At 43.5% G+C, this 20,604-nt stretch overlaps 1 protein-coding gene across 16 annotated transcripts in view; it reads left to right on the top strand.

Annotated features, from left to right (window-relative positions):
* Positions 1–228: 228 nt before the first annotated feature.
* MYT1L (myelin transcription factor 1 like) overlaps positions 229–20,604 on the top strand; it is a 729,735-nt gene continuing 709,359 nt past the window's right edge. For 5 of the 16 annotated variants that reach the window (XM_073568138.1, XM_073568139.1, XM_073568137.1 and 2 more), the window contains exon 1: positions 4,391–4,906. The gene's annotated coding sequence lies outside the window, so the exon portion shown is untranslated. The other 11 variants (XM_073568140.1, XM_073568136.1, XM_073568126.1 and 8 more) reach the window with 9 other exon arrangements.

Below are 20,604 nucleotides of genomic sequence, written 5' to 3'. Positions count from 1 at the left end.
TTCTGCTCTCGGTTGCTATGGCCACCTTGCGAGAGACATTCAATTTTCTCTCTTCCATCATCATTATCTATGAGGCCATCTGTTGTGGAAAATGAATTCAGCCTCATTTGCATGACTGATAAGCAATTTTTTTTTTATCTATTTAACAGAAGGTCATATGCCGGGGATTTAGAGCTGGTGAAAAAAAAAAAAGTGAAAAAAGCCTATAGAGAGCATGAGTGGGAGTGCGTGCATTAGAGGATGTGTGTGGAGCTGTAGCAGATCCCTTAGGCCTGCGAGCCTATCGTACCGCATTTGTCATTCCTGCCAGGGCGACATTTTTTTCCCCTAAGCTTCAGCACACTAAAGAGAGAGACTCACACAGAAAACAGGGAGAGACAGAGAATTTTCGTTTTTTTCCCTGTTGTCCTCTGGAAGCTGTAATTTTTGTTTTTTTTTCCTAACTGTATATCGGTGGGTGTCATTTTAACACTTCTTACATGGAACGGGGGTCTTGTTCAGATTTCGGTGGAAGCAGCAGAGCGGTGTTTTTGTGGTAGGCTCATTTCGCACCATTTTTTTCTTTTTTAGCTAGCTTCTGATCTTACGATTCATCCTTCTTGCTCCGTTGTCAGGTTTGCATGCCGTTTTGTCGTAAAGTGTTTGTTCGAGTCATCTGTATTAAAGTCAGATGTCGATGTAGCAGAGCCGGACGGTTCCAACGTTACGTGCTGCATTGAGAAAGCCATCAAAAAAGTTTGCATCTAATGACAAAGTGCAACGCCGGCTCTGCTGCATCGATGAAACCTGCTCTGCTACATTGGGAACAGCCTTGTTTTATTGAAACGAGTAACTTAAGTTTCTGTTATGGTGGTGTTGTAGTATCGGGATATTATATTGTGCTTCTGTATCGTTTAATGGCATTTCTTAGGAAGGAGAAATCATGTGCTGTGAGGATGGGTTGCCCTTTGTTTTGGTCAGCGGCGTCTGGGGAAAACTTGTCGTCATAAACTTCTAATGAAGACGGATGGGTTCATGGGAACAATCCATCACTCGTTTTATGGGATTTTAGGAGTTCTCCTTAGTTTGGCGTTTGTCATGTGCATTAGTCACAGACATTTATGTATGAAGAACTTCACGGCTAGCAGTCTTCACCAGCAATAACTATGGATTATTATCAGGAATATTCCAGCAGTCCTTCTATATTGTGTATATGCCGAAAGTATAATGTTGGTGAAAACAGACGTAGCAGAGCTGAGTTAGTTCACTGTCACCATGTTGGGTTTTAAAGGGAAACTAATAGGTGATTTTAATTTTAACCATTTGTCACATTACACAAAGCGAAAAGCTCATTAACCATTACAGCTCTGCTGCATCTGTAACTGCTGCCGGGGATATTACAACTAGTGCTGCTATCTATCTGGAGCATTTGGTATATAAATATGGTGTAGTGGTTACAGCTCCCAGGGTGTCAATGATAAGACTGTGTGTGTTCACCCCCCTCCCCCCAACACCACCAAAAAAGTAATTACCAAGCTTTAGATTCCCTGACATTTGACTGCTGCTAATTCACTGATTAATCTCATTAATGTGATTATAGCAGGATTTGGAGTTGGCTGTCATTGTTCTGTAGACACTGCCATTCAGTCCTGAGAGCTGCCATCACTCTCTGCTGCTGCTGTCTCCTGACTGTTCCTATTTCAGCACCAGGAGCTGTCCTCTGCTGGCAGCACAGAGGAGGGAGGAAGCAGCAGGCACAGTGTACAGGAGGCACAGTGTACAGCAGGCACAGTGTACAGGAGGCACAGTGTACAGCAGGCACAGTGTACAGGAGGCACAGTGTATAGCAGGCACAGTGTATAGCAGGCACAGTGTACAGCAGGCACAGTGTACAGAAGGCACAGTGTACAGGAGGCACAGTGTACAGCAGGCACAGTGTACAGGAGGCACAGTGTACAGGAGGAACAGTGTACAGGAGGCGCAGTGTACAGGAGGCGCAGTGTACAGGAGGCACAGTGTATAGCAGGCACAGTGTACAGGAGGCACAGTGTACAGCAGGCACAGTGTACAGGAGGCACAGTGTACAGCAGGCACAGTGTACAGGAGGCACAGTGTATAGCAGGCACAGTGTACAGGAGGCACAGTGTACAGCAGGCACAGTGTACAGGAGGCACAGTGTATAGCAGGCACAGTGTATAGCAGGCACAGTGTACAGGAGGCACAGTGTACAGGAGGCACAGTGTACAGGAGGCGCAGTGTACAGCAGGCACAGTGTACAGGAGGCACAGTGTACAGGAGGCGCATTGTACAGGAGGCGCAGTGTACAGCAGGCGCAGTGTACAGGAGGCACAGTGTACAGGAGGAACAGTGTACAGGAGGCGCAGTGTACAGGAGGCGCAGTGTACAGCAGGCGCAGTGTACAGGAGGCGCAGTGTACAGGAGGCGCAGTGTACAGGAGGCACAGTGTACAGGAGGCACAGTGTACAGCAGGCATAGTGTACAGGAGGCACAGTGTACAGGAGACACAGTGTATCTATCTATCTATCTATCTCTCTCTCTCTCTCTCTCTCTCTCTATCTATCTCCTTGAGAAAGCCACGGTAGGCGAAACGTACGTTGGAGGGAGCTGGAGACGCATGTAGCCATTGATCACGGGTATCTTTGATCTTATTACATTTCCTATGCACTTTATTTGAGTTTTTATACTCTTTACCTGCTTATTATATGCACTTTGTTGCGGATGGAATTTTTATGATCACTATATTTATTTATGGCTTATGTGTCTACTAAGTTACTACCTTCATGTATTATGACATTTTATGGTATTGCATTATGTCCTTTTTGTCTGGTTTTTGTGTAATTAATAAAACATTTTTTAAGTCTTTATAATTTGGACTTCAATTTAATTTGGTTTATTCATTTGTCGAGTAGGTTTTCACTGTTAGTGGCAGTGTTACATTTGCACACTTCTTCCTGTACTTTTTCTTGTTCGGTTGTTGTTTGGCCGTTGTTTCCATATGTTCTCTATCTATACACTGCATTACTTCCAGCTGCCCCTTCTGCTTCCCATTACTTCTCCTCAGCAGCATTTACTCCTCCTTCCAAGTTTTATAAATCCCTTCCCCCTATTTCCAACTGCCTAATATTTATACATGCTTCCTTGAGACCTCCAGAAACAAGTCACACGCACCTTAGTCACATTGCATACACTGAGTCATGGGAGTAAATTGAATTACATGCCGGTCCTTATTAAGATGAGGATATACAGCTCTGGCAAAAAGTAAGAGACCACTTCCAAATGTTCAGTTTATCTGATTTTTCTCTTTATAGGTATATTTTTGAGTAAAATGTAAATTGTTCTTTTAGTCTATAAACTTCTGACAACATGTCTCCGAATTTCCAAGCAATACATTTTGTATTTTTTTCTGACAAAGAAAAATGGTCAAAATTAAAAATTAAAAAAAACCCTAGTGCTTTCAGACTTCAAATAATGCAAAGAAAACAAGTTGATAATCATTTAGAAACAACAATACTAATGTTCTAACTCAGGAAGAGTTCAGAAATCAATATTTTGTGGAGTAACCATGATTTTTAATCTCCGCTTTCCTGCGTCTTGGCATGCTTTCCACCAGTCTTTCACACTGCTTTTGGGTGACCTTATGCTACTACTGCTACAAAAATGTAAGCAGTTCTTCTTTGTTTGATGGCTTGTGACTATCCTTCATCCTCTTGATTACATTCCAGAGGTTTTCAATGGGGTTCAGGTCTGGAGAATGGGCTGGCCATGACAGGGATTTGATGTGGTGGTCTCTTAATTTTTGCCAGAGCTGTATTTAGCACTCGGTAGTGTGGAGATACACAGCCGATGACTCCTCTACTGGTCGTAGTAAGCTTTTGGGTGGTTAGTGCCTGCTGGGCCTTATAGTGCAACTGCTCACTGCATTTATTTTAATTATGTGACACCATCATATTCCACAGCACTTGAGGCTCCCAGTATAAAATCCCTATCAGTATGTCTTTGGAGTGTGGGAGGAAACCGGAGAACCCGGAGGAAACCCACGCAAACACAGGGAGAATATACCAACTTCTCGCAGTTGTCCTCGTCCACTTCCACCATTGCCAGGTTGAGTACAGGTTGAACATGACCGTGGTCCCCCGGCCAGGTATAGACTCTTTAGCGTAATGCCTGACGCCCGTCCTAAGAGCGTCACAGGCAGAGGTAGATGAGCCTCCTATATCTGACACGAGACGAGATCCCGAGTTGTTTACAATTTAGCAATTTGACGTAATTCAAGCGATTGGCTAAGAGAGCACAATGTGACTTCATCGCAGCCACGTTTTTCTGCTCCTCGATGGATTACATAAGTGATATTAGGCATCCCCCTATGCTCTCACGCCAAGAAGTTCAGGCACAATCCTCCCTTCACTCACATAATATTCGTAGAAGAGGAATCTTAATGCCTTTGCTACGAGAAACCTTTCATTTGCAAGAACGACTCAAATATTGCAAATCCTAATCACGCCGTTGAGGTAGCGTGATGCGCCAGGCTCTGCCATCCATGTCCGATGTTTGATGCACTCATTAATGGAATGCCCTGACATATAATGTGATATTAAACAGTGCTGCGATTATTTCCAATGCTCCGTTCAGCTGCCGAGTTCCCATCTATTACAATATATACAGCACTTGCACACGCTACCCAGTCTGCTCTGGAGATTTAGGGGCCTGTGGGTACAATGTTAAAGCATACAGTACATCCCTATACTTGTCTGAGCAGCCCAATAAGCAAGAGAGTTGGAGATCATTTGTTTAATCCAAAGGCAGACCCTGGCAAAATATACAGCTCAGCATTGAAGGGTACCGAGACATTAGGATTTGGGGAATGGACATGTTTTGCTCTTCTGTAAGGATGTCAGCCTGAGACAGGGTAAGTCAGCAATCTGCTACTGATGCTATTCTGCAGCAGTAATGTGGTCTCTGAGGGAGTTGGTGTTTCATGCATACTACACAGCTAAGCTTTCTAGCCCATTGCCTCGCAGACTGTCTGCCGCTTTCATAATAGAGGATGCACAGTCGATGCCTGAGCCTTAGCCGAGCACACACACATGCTCATTCATTCTCGCCGTTTAACGGCGTCAACCCTATTAATATCTATTTTTGAACTTCAGGTCCATCGCGTCGTAGTCTGAAAACATCATTACTATTGTCCATGTGGCACAATAATTAGCATACAGATGAGAAGTGGTCTCGTCTCCACTGAAGGAAGAGAGAGGGAAGAGGTGCGGTGGAAAGTTGATTGGATGAATGAAGAGGAATGGTGGGCGTTCAAATGCATTAGAAGAGTTTAGTTGTCATGGAAGAGGTTTGTCAATTTTTCTTGGTGCATTTCCTAAGTGGGGGAAACTCGGGGTGTCTTTGCTTCTATAGAATGATTGCCGATCAGCCTTTTTTTGGCCTACCGAGAGGGACACATTTTGGACTTTGTTGACTTTAGATTTCTCCAGTTGAGATCAGCTCGCGTTTCTCCATCAGGTAAATATTCCTTTTGTCTTTTGCTTATATCAGAAGTGACTTGGATGAAGCATGTGAAGATGTGTTGTTGGGGGAAGGTGGTGGTGGTGGGGGGAGATTGTGCTTCTGTCTGCAAAGTAAACTTCATCTCATTGCTGATAACTTCCAATGCATTGACGAGACATTGCAGAAAGTGGGACCTAACATGGAACTAAAATTAGCCGGCGGTGGCTGCTCAGGTCTAGACGAAGCAACCTGCATGGCATTTTCTTTTTTTCTTTTTGTCATGGTACGTAGAAAAAAAAATTGACAGTCATTTCATCATATTAAGGTGGATTTCACACGAATGATTGTATCTTTGTCCACAGAACTGAACGTAGACTTATTTCTATTGAGCTGGATCTTCTAGAATAAGTAATGCTATTGATACTATTGAGCTGAGTTGGATCATTTGCCTTTATTCTTGGTGTGTGTTTACACAGGACCAGAACTAGGACACTGCCAGCTCTGCTCCACCTGTCTGTCTGCTCTCGTCTATGTAGGAGCTCGGTGTCGGCTGCTCCTGGTGGAGCCTTCACAGACGCTGATTGACCTAATTTGAAAGTGCTGCATGTATACCAGAAGTAGCTGAATCCTAACTTGTGCAGTGCATTGATGATGATGATGGTGATGATGACGGAGACATTTTATATTCTAGCCCCCGTTTGCCATGTCTGATGACATTACTCTTATCCCAGACACCACTCTACCCTATGACATATACAATTGCATTAAGTCTGCATTTCCAGGCTAACTTGTCTCCTGGATCTACACCTTATCTTTGTGGTGTCGTTATAATATCCTGCTTCATTATTACCTATGATACTAAGGATTTATTACCAATGTCAGACCATAGACTTTTCACATTCATAACGTGCATTTACTCCCCCCCTCCCCACCATTTACAATAAAAGTTCCATAGACATAGCAATGTCAGATAAGTAACAAAGGATAAGAGCAAAGACACTATTATTACTTTATCGCAATGTCTTCCCAGCAAATTCCATAACAGCCAAATGATCTCAGTGTCTGGATGGAAGAGGGGTTAATGATTAACTCTTGTGTCCCTATGTTCCATGCATGTCATCCAGCCCATGCCTGTGCCTAGGATGGCGCTGCCATGAAGTAGATGGATGTTTGCACAATGTCTGAAGTCCATGTGTTGATCTACAAGGTTATTTATCATTAAACTTTGTGAAGCCCCCCGATATCTGCTGCTGGCGCTTCCTGACATTGCAGCATCCATGGATTAAAATTCCACACAGACTTCTGGATGCTGCATTGAGTCTGGTTCCTCTCTTGCTCCTGATGTCTGTGCAGTGAATTAGTGGCTTTAGTATGAGATTTTAAGGTTAATTTACCCTAGAAATACAATGTACAGGGAACTGGAAATAGTTTCTAAACAAAGGGAATGAAGTTGAGTCATTATTGATGGTCCATTGTGTATGGTGGACCTCAGCATGGGGCTTCATTCTCCACAAAGAACCATTTTCATTGTTTTCAGAACTTAGGACAGTTCCTCGGATCTGGACTTGACCTGATAGTCTTAGTCTCATTATTTTATGCATTTTATTATTTTTTTGGCTGGAATGGAGGCATATATTCCCTGTAGCAGCTAACCTGCTTTTTTTTTTTTCTTATAGAAATAATCAGTGTTGCAGGCAACCCATAGAGAGCTATTAAATCATGAGTCTGCCATGGCAGACTGAGAGCAGAGGCTGAAATCAATGCTCTATCTGCCAACAGACCCTCTGCCGCGTTGAAATTCCCACCTGCTATATGCATCTGGGCAATTGGCTACTGCTGTCAAAATCCAGTGTACTCTGTCTTCCGGCCGCATCATGTCTGCTCCACATTGCAAAAAAATATGGTTATTTGCCATCTACCAGCACCGGGGTTTACATTATAGGGAATGGATTAAGGGTCTGGAAATATTTAAGATATAAATATTATAGATTAATTTTTGAATAGCCATTTTATTTTTATTTATTTATTTTTTTTTAATACTTTTTTTGCTAATTTTTTGTAAGATTTTTTTAAAAGTGACTCCGGTTGACCCATTGCTTGCCCAGTAATAAAAAAAAATTGCTTCCTGGTGTCTCCAAGGCAAGCCCTTGTCTGTGAAAGAGATCAACGTGTTTGTAGTTTGGTTTCATTGGGGAAGGGAGAGCGAAAAACAGCTGGCTCAGCGTCTGACTGTGTTATCTGGGGCTCTGGCTTGTGCTCTAAGATTTATGTTGCTAATATCCTCACAATGGAAAAGTGGACTTCTTCTTGCACCACTTTGTGAGCGCTGCAATCTACGGCAACAGGAATGCCGTTCGCTTTGTTCTCCAATTAATATTCGTAATAGAGGAAAGTCTTGGTATGGTGCTGTCTGTAGAAAACGGGAGATAGGTTTGCTGTGAGGGGGGTTGGGAATGGGGAAATGGGTTCATAGGAAGACCACCTGTGGCCCATTAGCTTTATTATTTTGGTATGATTCCTTTTTTTTGGGTGGGGGCTTGGTTCACAGGCTTACCAAAGAGTATTCCTTTACTTGATTCCAGTTGGCGTAGACTTTGTTCACCATTAAAAAAAACAAGATCACATATGGCGACCCAGCCGAAGTGTCTTTTATGATGCCAAGTAATTTTGGTGACCTCTTACTGCTGCTATAATAGGTCTCGACATGCTTTCCCTCACTCCCTGAGTCTTCCTACTTTGTTGTTGCTTTGTTTTCGCACTTGGCATCTACTAACTATAGTATAGTCTGATGCTAAAGTTGCTTCTTTTGTATATTGGAGGCTCAAAAACATTGAGTATTTTTTAGAGTGTCGGTAATCTGTGGCTGCTTGACGGAAGCCCTGAAAACTGCCTCTTACCTCCCGGCATCCTTGGTTCCTCTGTTGATTAGCCTGCCTGATGCGTCATCGTTGCGGTGTTATGCACGCATGATGTCATGCCCAGCCAGCTAATCATATGAAGAGCTGCAGATGCCATAGAGTACAAGGTGGTTCTCAGGACTCCTGTCCTGCGATCACAAATTATTGACGTGGCCATTAGACTAGGTCCTGTGAATCGATTCGCCCAACTTTGCTGTTTTTGCCTTTTTTTGTTCGCAACGATATTAAGGTTGATGATATGACAACAACTACTTCTGATGATAAAAGCCACTTATAATTGTCAAATAGATTGTAAGTTCTTATGTGTGGGTACGTCACTTTTCATTTCATTCTTTTTCTTTTGCTTTTTTTTACTTGTCATTTGACTTGTTTTTTTCTTCAGAAGTTTAAAGGTGTCCATTAGTGATGAGCAAAAGTGCTCGGATATCGTGTTATCCGAACAAGCTCAGATGTTATCCGAGTATCTTGGGAGAGCTCGATTACTATGTTCCACTCCCCGCAGTTGCATGTTTTGTGGCTGTTAGACAGCTGCAACACATGCAGGGATTGCCTAACAAACAGGTCCAATCCTTCTCTCCCTGACATCATCTGTCAGGAGAGAATTGGCTGGCCATCATATGCCTAAAGAAAGTTTGTTAGTCCCTCTGAACTTGATGGGTTTGTCCTACTTTACTCAATGTAAGGGCACCATTTGGAATAGGTGGGCACTTTATTAACAAAGATTATTATAAAGAAATCCTGATTAACTATTATTTGATATCACAATCTATTGTTTGTGGCTCTAGCTGAAGTCATGGATGTTGCAGGCAACATAGTTTTTAGTTCCTGGAATTTTGTGTATGGGTGAATATTTTGCAGAATTTTAACTGTCTTGTGTAGAGTATGGTCAACATTGGGAATTTTAATGACCATTGAGAGAGGACCATACACCAAATTTTTCCTCTTGAACTGGACACATGAAGTAATATAATGGGTTTTTTTGTTCGTTTGTTTTTTAATTTTGTCGCTCCGATGCAGAGATATTAGTAATCAAAGTATTTGGCACCTAATGAGTCGACTTTAATTACCATAAGTCCAAGTGGGTTTTATCAGATAGCTTTAAGTGGAGGCGGGCACTTCTCACTGAATGAGTTGCTAACACCTACTTGGAGTTAAGAAAAGTTAACTCATTAGATGCCTAATACTTTGATTGCTAATTTAGAAAAAAGTTCACTCATTAGATGCCTAATACTTTGATTGCTAATTTAGAAAAAAAATCATATGGTTAAGAAAATCTTACTTTTCAGCAAATACCCATTGTGCTATAGGTTGGTTGTTTTCATGAAAAAAAATTATTGTGTTACCCTATAAGAATACCCTGTGTATTACATTTGGAAAATTAGTAGTTCTGTAGTATTGTATAGAAAAATAAATAATGTAGCCCTGCCAAAAAACTCTGAAAACTCTGGCCACCTGTAGAGAAAGTCATATTTATTTTTGGCACCGCAATAGATGTAATTGGAACTTAAAATAATTTTTACATTTGGGATAAATTAAAAAAAAATTGCACCACTTACCTTCCATGGCCTTTGTGTTGCACTGTCTAGTGCAGGGTGCAATAGTATTGGCAGGAGCTCATTCTGATGGTCCGACGGGGAGTTTCTAAGTCTTATTTACCTTTTTTTTTTTTAGCTCCTCTCATCTTTATAACCACAGACCACATCAAAATTGAATGTGCAGGGAAACAAAAAGAACTGTAAAAGCCAAACAGAGCAAAATGTTTTCATGAAGCCCAACTGCAAAAATGATTTAATGCTTTTAAGTAAAAAAAATACTGTCACTCAAGGTGGACAACTTCATTAAAAGGAATCTGTCAGCAGGTTTTTGCTACCTCATCTGCAGGGCTGTATATAGCGCTCTTGCTGCTATAGGCACCTTGATTTTTAATGAACCTTACTGGTAAGTCACCCTAAAGCCTCATTCAGTTTTTTTTTTGCATAAATGAAAAACATATTTTTTTCAGTATTCTGGATCCAATTAATTTATTAGTGGTCTAGGAATGAATTTTCACCATTAGTGCAGCATCCGTTTTTTTTCTGAGCAAGAAAAAAAAATAAAAAAAAATCTCCAAGCTACTCCAACCCATTAGACAATAAAAAAAGACCAGACCAAACTCAGGTGACCAGGGCAAAGTGACCAGGGCAGTGTGACCAGGAAAGAGAGACACGGGCAGAGTAACAGGGCAGTGTGACGAGGGCCAGGGACCTGGGCAGACAAACTAAGGCAGAGTGACAGGGCAGAATGGACAGGGCATACTGACAGGGCAGTGTGACCAGGGCAGAATGGACAGGGCATACTGACAGGGCAGTGTGACCAGGGCAGAATGGACAGGGCATACTGACAGGGCAGTGTGACCAGGGCAAAATGGACAAGGCAGAGTGGACAGGGCAGAATGGACAGGGCAGACTGACAGGGCAATGTGACCAGGGCAGAGTCGACAGGGCAGAGTGACAGGGCAGTGTGACCATGTCAGAGTGGACAGGGCGAGTGACCAGAGCAGAGTAACCAGGGCAGAGTGCCAGGCACAGTGACCAGGTCAGAGTGGACAGGGCAGTGTGACCAGGGCAGAGTGGACAGGGCTGTGTGACCAGGGCAGAGTGGAAAGGGCAGTGTGACCAGGGCAGAGTGGAAAGGACAGTGTGACCAGAGCAGAGGGACCAGGGCAGTGGGACCAGGTCCAGAGACCAGGGCAGACTGACTAGGGCAGAGTGACAGGGTAGTGTGACCAGGGCACAGTGACCAGGGCAGACTGACTAGGGCAGAGTAGACAGGGCAGTGTGACCAGAGCAGAGTAGACAGGGCAGTGTGACCAGAGCAGAGTAGACAGGGCAGTATGACCAGAGCAGAGTAGACAGGACAGTATGACCAGAGCAGAGTAGACAGGACAGTGTGATCAGAGCAGAGTAGACAGGGCAGTATGACCAGAGCAGAGTAACCAGGGCAGAGTGACAGGGCACAGTGACCAGGGCAGAGTGACAGGGCTGTTTCACAGACCTGCACATACTAACTCCCCCCCCCCACCATCTTGTCCAGACACAGGTCAAGGATCACACCATGTCAGACTTACAGAAACCAGATCCCTGTCCTGTCTATGGAAACAAGCATGGGGAATAATATGAATGTTAAGGAAGGAGCAGGACACCTGCACCAGGGCTCCAGTCCTTGTGTGACACACTCCTCTTCTCCTCCCCAAAGAAATAATGTTGTCCTGAGTCTCCTGCCCTCCCCTTCACATGACTGAGTTGTATGAAAAAGATTTGAGGGCACAACAATTCCTGAGGGGAAAGACACGCTTTTAGGTGGCGATGCACATGGGGTTCTCCTCCCTACCATCATGCTGCTGACAGGTTGCAGTATTGCACTACTATTCTAATGGAGGTTTTGTTCCTCTAATTGCCTTGGGTGTATTTCTTTGAAATCATTGCATCTTATATGCCTTAACTTTTTATTGAAATTACCTGAAACCCCCTTTTTGCTTCCATTTTGCCTTTATCTCATGTTCAGTCTGAATGTGGAGTGTACATTTTATTTATTTTTGTACAAAATTATTCGTTTACAAGAACATCTTTTGGTTTCAGGCTATTTTTTGGGTATCATTATGCCAGAAAACAATTTTTCCTGGCACAATTAATTCAGGTCATTGTTGTGTATGTTACTCTTGTTAAGTCTGCCTGCAGCTAGCACTTTGGAGGAGGTGACATAGGGTATGTTTCCAGAGTCAGAATTGGCTCAGTATTTGCTCAGGATTTGACGCCAGTAAAATCTGCACCAAATCTGCATCAGAGGTCACTGGCAGGTCATCTGAGTTTTTGGTGTGTTTTATACATGCGTTTTTGATGCATTTTTTTTCATTTGCATGTGTTTTTTTGTAAGATAAATAAAGGTATATTATTTAACAAAAAAAAAGGGAATTGTGATGTCATTTCCTTGTCCAACCTCTTCTTTTACATACTCCATTGAAGAATGTTTACACACACAGATAGACAGATAGATAGATAGATAGATAGATGATAGATACAGTAGATAGATAGATAGATGGAGAGATTATAGATAGATAGGCAGATAGAGTGTGCGGCTGCATGTATTTCTATTCAGCTGAACGCTCCGGTTCCCGAGTACAGTGCCGGGTACTGAGGTGCGAGACTCGTGCGAGTTTCTCGCATGTCTGACCCCGGCCTAATATGCAAAGTCCTATCCATATTTTTTTTAATAAATTTTTTTTTTTTTAAATGGCGTGGGGTCCCTCGCAATTTTCTGCGCCGGAGAGGGAAGGGGGCAGATGTTTATAGCCTGGGAAGGGGTTAATACCCATGGATCTTCCCAGGCTATGAATATCAGCCCGCAGCTGTCTGCATAGTCTTTACTGGCTATTAAAATAGGGGGACCCTCCCCAAAAAAATGACGTGGATTCCCTCTATAATTAATAGCCAGAAAGGCTATGCAGACAGCTGCGGGCTGATATTCATAGCCTAGGAAGGGGCCATGGATATTGCCCCCCCTGGTTACAAACACCAGCACACAGCCATCCCAGAAATGGCGCATCTGTAAGATGCGCCAATTCTGGCACTTAGCCTCTCTCTTCCCACTGCCGTGTAGCGGTGGCATATGGGGTAATAAGTGGGTTAATATCACCTTTGATTGTAAGGTGACATCAAGCTCGGTTAGTAATGGAGAGGCATCAATAAGACACATCTAATGATAGTCTATGGTAAATTTACGGTGTGGTGACGGAGCGTCGCCCCATTGTAAACAGACATGCTGCGTTCTGGAAAGACGCGTCGAATGTCCGTTTACGTGGGTCCGCCGCCTGCATCTTTAACGCATAGTGGAGACGGGATTTCATGAAATCCCCTCCACTATGCTGCAACATCTGAATGCAGAGTCAAACACGCAGCGTTTCCTGACTGTGGAAACATACCCTTAGTGCACAACTGCTGTACTTGCACTGTGCTGCTGCAGGACGATATGATGGAGCAGCAGAGGATAACTGGAAACTCATAGCTCCCTGCTCCTCAGTACTATCTTCTGTCTTCCTAATGCACAGTATGCATGCAATCTGTCTTCTGATTGGTGGTGCTGCTGGCTGCTGTTCCACCAATCAGAGCTGAGCTTCTTTTTTTGTTGCCTTACTCTACAGCCTATTCTGTTCGCCCCCTCCCCCTCCCCCCTCAGAAAAGCATCAGAATTGTTTACAAGTTCGGAGGGAAATGAAGGGAAGTATTAAAAAAAAATCACCTCTGGGTGGCACTGCCACCTTCATTGTGCCACCCTAGGCACCTACCCTCCAATGCCTAATGGTAAATATGGCCGTACTCATCTGAGACCAGCCTGATGTAGGCAAAGAGAAGCTGAATCCAACAATGTATGACTCAGATTACTGGGTGCAGCCATTCTCACACAATCAGAGCTTTAGCAAGATTTAGCAATACAGCAGAGCTGAGGAAGCTAACCCCGCCTACACCACAGCTAATCCCGCCCACACAAGGCTCTCAATGTACAAAGTCCATACACAGTGAGGTGCCTATCACAGGAGGGGGCGTGTCGGACCAGGGCTCACAATACCAGCTAGTCACAGCAATGATAACCTACTGGTGATAAAACAGTCATTGTAGGGTATTTGCACACGCTGCAGATTGCAGTGCGGATTTTGCCGCACGGATTTTGTAAAATCTGCAGGTAAATTTGCAGGTCAAAAGACCTGCGGTTTTACCTGCGGATTGCTCTGCGGTTTTGCCCTGCGGTTTTTCATCTCCCCTATGGAGGAGATGGCAAACCGCAGCGGAATCCGCAGAAAGAATTGACATGTCAATTCTTTCTGCAGTTTCAAAAGCGCAGAACAACCGTGCGGAAAAATCTGCACCGTCTGCACTTCGGTTTTGTATTCCCATAGGGAATAATGGTACTGTACACCGCAACAAAAACTGCTGCAGACCTGCAGTGGCCAAATCCGCTGCGGAACCGCAGCAGAATCCGCAGCGTGTTCACACACCCTAAGCAAACAAAACCTCAGAGCTTGATAAAGAGACATCACTGAAATGGTTTTTTTTAACCCCTACAGCATGTGGTCTCCAGATTACAAAGCAAAAGTCTGCTGACAGATTTCCTTTAACATGGTCAAGGACAATAAATGAATTTTGACTGGCCAAACTGGCTTTGATGGCAATAGACAACCATTTAATGCATATGGTGGCTTCCCATACTTCTCCCACCAACAACAGATATTTACAGAAAGAAGGATCGGACATGTCGGACTGTAATATGCTTTATCCCTTTGTTCTTGGGGCAGAATTGTCTGGTTACTGCATGCTCCTGTTTAACAATCATCACACCAAAACCCATAAATCACATTGACAGCGATGATACTAAAGTTTACATACAGTACACCCAGCCATTATATTATGTACAGACACATCATGTCAGCAGAACCCAATACCCCAAAAGCTTAATTACAACACAAAATGTTTCATCAATCAAGCAAAGTCCCACACTCTATCTACCATTTGTTCTATTCCTTTGCGTTTCATCCTCTAATTTAGGCTTCATGGTTGGAGCATTCCTGTCTATATGAACTGTTGTCTGTGACTACTACGAGGAGGTCAGGGAGTAGATGAGACTCTGTGGTCACTGAAACAGGAAGTGATGTCATTTCATTTGCAAACATGGACGGTATGTCATCATTTGGGTCAGAAGGACCAAAGAGCAAAAACCCAAAGTCCAGAAATTCCCAGACATTCCATAAATCTAGGGCATTTCTTTCCACTGTCATAGAAGCACTGTGTATGGGCTATCGATAAGTATCACTTACAATCTTACTGATTTATTATGGACTGTACTTCAATGTATATGTAGATGTTAGAGGTCTGTGATTTTTTGATAGGTTCCTAAAACAAATTTATAAAACAGGTTGACAATTACGGAAGGGGACATCACACAGGACAAGGGCCATGATCAGGGTGCATGGCAGATCACCATGTCATGACAACCAGAATTGGGATGAGTTCTAAAAGTCATAAATAAGTTCTTCAGTATGGTTCACTTGTCCTATTGGATCAAGTAACCCTGCCATCAGAATGGCTCAAATTACTTATATTGTGACACGGTCCCCATGATTACTTTTCTTCCAGCTGTTGTGTGTGTGTTTTGGATATTATATTACATGTATCTGGCATTATTACACTTAGACGAGAGATGTTCCTGCTCTCCTGTCTCCATGTAGCACCTTTTTAGTAGGACCATGAAATACATTTTACAGTAGTACTGAACAGTCTATCTGTGAATCCAGAACTAGGGCGAGATAAGACACCTACTAGAAAGCAGGAACACAAACTCTCTTGCCCACTCTGCTCCTATACCCTTCTCTTCTTGGCAGCTGTAATCTGACCCCTGTGTGAGCCATCAGGAGCTACAGATTTTATTTGTTCTTCATAGTGCATAGCTAATTCAGAAGGCGAGGAGAGGGGATAAGTGACTAATAAGAAACAAATTGGATCTAGTTGGATGAACAATTAGGTGGGCTGCACTGCTGGAGTAAATACATTCTTCAGAAATGATGATGAGGAAAAGGGTTTTTTTCACAATACGTTTCAATGCTGTACCGGTGTCTTTTTTAAGTGAAAAAAAAAACAGTGTGTAAAACTTGACATCGGATGGGTTTTTAAAGGCCTAAAATGGATGCCAATTACATAGGGAACAGCCACAGGGACACGTAAACCAATAGGGAAATTAGGAAGGGGAGGGAAGTTCAACCCGCATTTTCAAATTGATTAAAGTTAGCGGGAAAAAAGAAAAAAGACCATACTTATTGATGATAAAATGTAGACAGATGAATAGAGGACAAATGATTGGAATGTTGGAGAAGTGGGATAAGAACCCAGGATGTGTCCGTGGATAGAAGTCAGAGGGGGGAATATTTAACAAAGGAACCACCTCCATTGAAACGTGTTGTGAATAAAAAACCTTATTCTCATTGTCATTTCTGAAGAATTGATTTACTCCTGCAGCGCAGCCCACCTATATGATCATTCAACTGGATCCAATATCTCCTGGAGGATTTATCCACCAGCCATGGGGCAGTAGCGGCTGTTTTTCTTCATGCCTACATAGGAGTTGTGTCCTTCACCATTCCACCAGGTGAGCATAACCAGCTGTCTCCTACTCTCCCTCTGTAGGATATCACCCTATTATGTGCTCTGATTCCCACTTCTAGGTTTACACATAAGAAAGAAAGTAGCATTTTATTACCCCTCCTTTACAGTTGACACAATGAAGTCAGGCAGGTAACGTTCTCCCGGCATTCACCAGACCCAGTCTCGTCCATCAGATGCCAGACAGAGAAGTGTGCTCCATCACTGCGCAGAACACATTTCTACTGCTCCAGAGTCCAGTGTGCTTGGTGATGTAAGGCTGCTTGTTTCTCAAAACCAAGGAATCCAATGTCATGCTGCTGCTGTTAATACTGGAGGAGGTTTAGACTCTGCGCTTATGGAGTCAGCGGAGTGTTGATGACTTTTATGCTTTCTGCTCCTCATTAATAGGTTACCCCGCTCTGTAACGTTGCGTGGTCTCTACTTCATGGCTGAGTTGCTGCGGTTCCTTCCACTTTTCAGTAATATCATTCACAGATGATGGGAGAAAACTTAGGAAGGAAAAAACTGTAATAAACTGACTGGTTGCACCAGTGATGTCCTTTTACTGGACCGTGCTGGTATCAGTGAGCTCGGTATCACCATCCATTCTATCACAAATATTAGTAAATGCAGACAGCATGGCGAGGGTCCAGATATTATACAACAGGGCAATGGGACTGAATGAAAAACCTGAATTCAGTGATTGAGACTTATAGCTCTGGCAAAAACTAAGAGACCACCACATCAAATCCCTGTCATGGCCAGCCCATTCTCCAGACCTGAACCCCAATGAAAACCTCTGGGATGTAATCAAGAGGATGATGGATAGTCACAAGCCATCAAACAAAGAAGAACTGCTTACATTTTTGCACCAGAAGCAGTGTGAAAGACTGGTGGAAAGCATGCCAAGACGCATGAAAGCTGTTTTTAAAAATCATGGTTATTCCACAAAATATTGATTTCTGAACTCTTCCTGAGTTAAAACATTAGTATTGTTGTTTCTAAATGATTATGAACTTGTTTTCTTTGCATTATTTGAGGTCTGAAAGCACTGGTTTTTTTTATTTTGACCACGTCTCCTTTTCAGAAAAAATCCCAATATCTATTGCTTGGAAATTTGGAGATATATTGGCAGTAGTTTATAGACTAAAAGAACAATTTACATTTTACTCAAAAATACACCTATAAAGAGAAAAATCAGACAAACTGAACATTTGGAAGTAGTCTCTTAATTTTTGCCAGAGCTGTATATACATCACAGCTCTGGTAAAAATTAAGAGATCACTGATGAGTCCATACCAGCTTCTCCCATAAAGTTATAGCTAATGTAAGTTTTGTAGCCAAAACATAACTTGGATGAGAGAGGTGGGACCAACCCAGAATGCATCTCTCCGTGATGTCACAAAGCAAAGCCTATAAGGCCTTCCCTTGGCAAAACCAGCTCAGAAGAGCTCCAATCCTTGTGCTGACAAGAACTCCAGATGAGTGGAGATGTGTGGCTCCGCCTTCTTTCTCAGCCGCATGGGTTTGCCTAGAGAGTCATGATCAACCGTGAGTGTACCTCTGTTTTTAATCCCTTTATTTTATATCTGTACTGTACATATTTTATGTCTCAATTTTATAGCAACTTTTATCTGTAATCACTGTCCTCTTTCGGAAAATAAATGATTTAATATTTAGCCTGTCTCCATGCTCTAAGAATCGAACTATATGCCTTTGATAGATAATCGCTACTAATTCAAGGGGTTTGCCACGGACCCTCTTAATTTAACACTGTGAATTAAGTAACCGTGACTGGTGGCAGCACGTTGTGCACAGCTATTGCGGCTTGCTGGCAGCACAGAAGGGTCTTATATTGCTGAATAAGGGGCTGCGGCCACAGCATTGATAATTCCCTTACTGCAGAAGCCTAATTGCCGGTTCACAACAGGCAGTCCGTCCGGCGACTAATTATCCTAGGTGCAGTTCCCTGACTGACCTGAGGGTAAGGGGGGCGCCGGAGAGCTGCGAGTTCCAAAGTGGAACTGAGAACGTGGGATATACATAAATCCCCGCAGTACTTGGAAGATTGATAGCAGTGGCGGGGCATCCAAATTAAACTCCCCCTGCGGCAAATTGTAGAGCGAGATTAGCTTGCTGGATATTTTTGTCACATGGTGCCAGTGGTGGGATAACTAAGATAAGCCCCAACTGTGCCTGTGATAGCCGTGTACCGGCATTGTGTCTCGTCCCTCCGTCCGCTGATACACGCGTGTCAGTGGTGGGACTGTGACATAGTGGTGACACAGGGTTCGCTGTCCGTCACGTTTTGGTGGCAGCGGGACCCCCGTTAGTCTCCCGTAAGTGGCGAATGGCGGTTCGTGCTGTTCGTCACATATTGGCCTATATACTGTATATATATATATATATATATACACATATATATCTCCAGTCTATCCTTAATGCAGCAGCCAGGGTTGTCCATCTGGCTAATCGTTACTCAGACACGTCTGCTCTTTGCCAGTCGTTACACTGGCTGCCAATTCATTACAGGGTACAATTCAAAGTACTTGTTCTCACCCACAAAGCTCTCCACAGTGCGGCACCCCCTTACATCTCCTCCCTCATTTCTGTCTATCGGCCTAACCGACCGCTGCGCTCTGCAAATGACTTTCGACTAACCTCTGCCCTAATCCGTACCTCCCACTCCCGACTCCAAGACTTCTCCCGTGCTGCGCCAATCCTCTGGAATGCTCTACCCCAAGATATTAGGACCATCCACAATTTGCATAGTTTTAGGCGCTCGCTCAAAACACATTTGTTCAGAGCGGCCTATCACATTCAGTAATCAAAGTCATGTTTGTGTGTGTGTAGCCCATTCACTATCTCCATCTAACCCCCACCCCCTGAAGATGGCTGGACCATCATTGTAAATACATAATTGTAAATACAAACCTGTGCTTTGTATCTCCCCCACCTCATTGTAGATTGTAAGCTCCACGAGCAGGGTCGTCTTATTTCGCTTTAATTATTGTATTGTTAACGTTGTTACTTATGACTGTTGTGTTTGAAACTGTTCAACTGTAAAGCGCTGCGGAATATGTTGGCGCTATATAAATAAAGATTATTATTTATTATTATTATTCAACAACAATACTAATGTTCTAATGCAGGAAGAGTTCAGAAATCAATATTTTGCGGAATAACCATGATTTTTATAAACAGCTTTCATGCATAAAAATTTAAGCAGTTCTTCTTTGTTTGATGGCTTGTGACTATCCATCATCCTCTTGATTACATTCCAGAGGTTTTCAATGGGGTTCAGGTCAGGAGGATGGGCTGCCCATGACAGAGTTTTGATGTGGTAGTCTCTTAATTTTTGCCAAAGCTGTATATCTATAATATAACGGGCTAAGCGTTACTCTGTCCGAAGCCTTGAGGCTGAGTTCACACGTGGCGTTTTTAACCGCGGCGGTTTTAACCGCGCGATTTTGCCGCGAAAAATAAGCATCCCATGCATTCCTATGGGATTCCGCAATGCTGTGCTAATGCTGCGGTTTTTACCGCGGCGGAATCGCTTCGCGGTAAAAAACGCAGCATGCTCATTATTTTGCGGAATCGCGGCGATCCCGCACCTATAGGAATGCATTGTTCCGCTTACTTCCCGCATGTGGCTGTGCACACCATGCAGAAAGTAAGCAGAACAATTGCGGATGGTACCCACGGTCCGGAGGAGAGGAGACTGTCCTCCAGGCTTTGGGTACCATATCCCTATAAAAAATAGAATTATAAAATAAAAAATATTGTTATTCTCACCCTTCGACGTCCCGCGCAGCCTTCCCGCTTCTCTCCACGCTCCGGTCCCAGTAATCCTTTGCGAAAATGCCCGCGATGGCGTCCGATCTCGCGGGATCGCGAAGTCTCGCGGTCATTCGCGCGACGTCATCGCGAATTACCGCGAGACGTCGCGATCCCGCGAGAACGGACGTCATCGCGGGCATTTTCGCAAATGATTACTGGGAACGGATGCGCGGGACGTCGGAAGG

The sequence above is a fragment of the Dendrobates tinctorius genome, unplaced genomic scaffold (genome assembly GCF_039654945.1).
Source record: "Dendrobates tinctorius isolate UK_male_01 unplaced genomic scaffold, ASM3965494v1 ptg000021l, whole genome shotgun sequence".
Classification (NCBI taxonomy): domain Eukaryota; kingdom Metazoa; phylum Chordata; class Amphibia; order Anura; family Dendrobatidae; genus Dendrobates; species Dendrobates tinctorius.
This window is presented reverse-complemented; position numbering and strand designations above follow the sequence as displayed.